Genomic DNA, 2098 nt, shown 5'->3' with positions numbered 1-2098 from the left:
AGACCGAGCCTCGGCGGTCTTCTTATGGTTATAAAACGTCCTCAAGAAAGCCGTAGTCACTTGGTCCCATGTTGTGAGAGAATTAAGGGGCACCTCCTTCTCTAGCCATTCTAGACCTCTCCCAATTAGCGAAAATGGAAACATTTTGAGGCGAATATATTCTTGAGTCACTCCATTGGCCTTTATTGTGTCACAATATTTCTCAAACTCTTTTAGGTGCTCATGAGGACACTCAAACTTTCCACCCGAGAATTGTTTCCTCTTAATCAAAGCAATCAAATTAGGCTTGATCTCGAAATTGTTGGCTTGAGTAGTAGGAGTTAGGATCCCACCACTAGTAGAAAAAGTTAAAAAGGCACCGCTCAATGGCCACCGGTTTTTGAAAACCGGTGGCAAAAATAGGGGAAAAAATGCGCAGGATTTTGAGGTATTAGAATTGCCACCGGTTCATACCAAACCGGTGGGAAAATAAAAATCCCACCGGTTCAAACCGGTGGCTTAGATATAGTTTTAAAAAAAAAAAAATTCGCCCCTTATAAACCCCAAACCCTAATTGGATCATCAGTTCATCAATCCCCTCCCCTCCTCCTCAATCGTTTCTCTCTCCTGCACTCCCCTCCCCTCCTCCTCTTTCTCTCTCCTGCACTCCCCTCTCCTCCTTCGTAATCTGCGCGACCATCAGTTCTCCCCTTTCTTTCTCTATCCTCTCTCCCCTCTCCTCCTTCTCTTTCTCATCTTCTTCTCTCTCGATCTGATCTCTTCTCCTTCGATCTCCTTCTCGTCTCCTTCTCCTTCTCTTTCATTTCCACCACCACCAAGACCATCGCCGCAACCACGAACACATGCATGAGCAACAACAACTTTAATCAAGGTTAGGGTTTGATTTTAATCAATTTTATATGATTTTAATCGCATTGTATTCGCTTTTTATTCGATTTCTTCTGGGTTTTTAAATGGAAGTTTTGGGTTTTTAATTCGGTTTTCTTTAATTTCTTCTGTTATGATTTTAATCGATTTCTGCTGTTATGATTTTAATCGATTTCTGCTGTTATGATTTTAATCGATTTTCTTCGATTTCATCTGGGTTTTTTAATTAGAATTTTTCTGGGTCTTTTTTATTAGAATATTTCTGGGTTTTTTATTAGAATTTTATGGGTTTTTAAATCCAAGTTTTGAGTTTAAAAATCGATTTTAATTCGATTTATGTGATTTTAATCAATTTTATTCGATTCTGTTTTTTTTTTTTTTTTAAATCGAATTTTTTTGGGTTTTTTAAATCGAATTTTATGATTTTTATAATCGATTTTAATTCGATTTCTATTTGATTTTTATTCGATCTTCTTATGGGCTTAATTTGATTTTAATTATGGGTACATGCTTTTTCTGGGTTTTTTTTTATAAAATGATTTTAATCAATTTATGGGTACATGCTCGATTTATGGATACATGCATAGTGTTTTGAGTTTTGTTTTTTTTTTTCGCAGCTTATGTATATTAGTCTATTTATTTTTTGTTTTGGTTGACGCAGGTACATTGATTTAGATCTTAATCGAATAATCATGATGCAGGAATATTGTTTTTGATGTTGTATGGTTTTTTTTTCTATTTTGATGATGTAATATTTTTTTTTGATTTATATGTTGTAATTGATCAATTTTATTGATTTATATTGTAAATAAAATTTCAATTATATAGATTGATATTGTTTGATTTATATTTTGATGTTTGTAATTTTTTTGACTGAATTGTTCTGTTATATTTCTTTTTGAAAAAGACAAAAAAAATAAAAAATTATTATACATGTTATTGCCACCGGTTAACCGGTGGCAAAAATAATTAATACCCAGACGATATTTGCCACCGGTTAACCGGTGGCAATACCCTTTTTGCCACCGGTTTTGAACCGGTGGCCTTGCTTTGGAGTATTGCCACCCCCCAAATGACCACCGGTTCAAAACCGGTGGCATTGGGGGGTTTTGAACCGGTGGCCAATTCATCTTTTCGTCTAGTGCACTTTGTGCTCTAAAAGCTTCGGGGGCCCCAAGACGACTCAAAGGCGTATTCTCTCCCATTTTAGAACCTCCTTCACTCTCGAACT

At 35.7% G+C, this 2098-nt stretch overlaps 1 long non-coding RNA gene across 1 annotated transcript; it reads left to right on the top strand.

Moving 5' to 3' along the window:
• The first annotated feature begins 317 nt into the window (after positions 1–317).
• Positions 318–1615, top strand: LOC110707422. The gene is made up of 2 exons (XR_002508483.1): positions 318–871; positions 1529–1615. It is a non-coding gene; the product is annotated as an uncharacterized LOC110707422 (long non-coding RNA).
• Positions 1616–2098: the final 483 nt, after the last annotated feature.

Source organism: Chenopodium quinoa, unplaced genomic scaffold (genome assembly GCF_001683475.1).
Source record: "Chenopodium quinoa cultivar QQ74 unplaced genomic scaffold, ASM168347v1, whole genome shotgun sequence".
NCBI lineage: Eukaryota > Viridiplantae > Streptophyta > Magnoliopsida > Caryophyllales > Amaranthaceae > Chenopodium > Chenopodium quinoa.
This window is presented reverse-complemented; position numbering and strand designations above follow the sequence as displayed.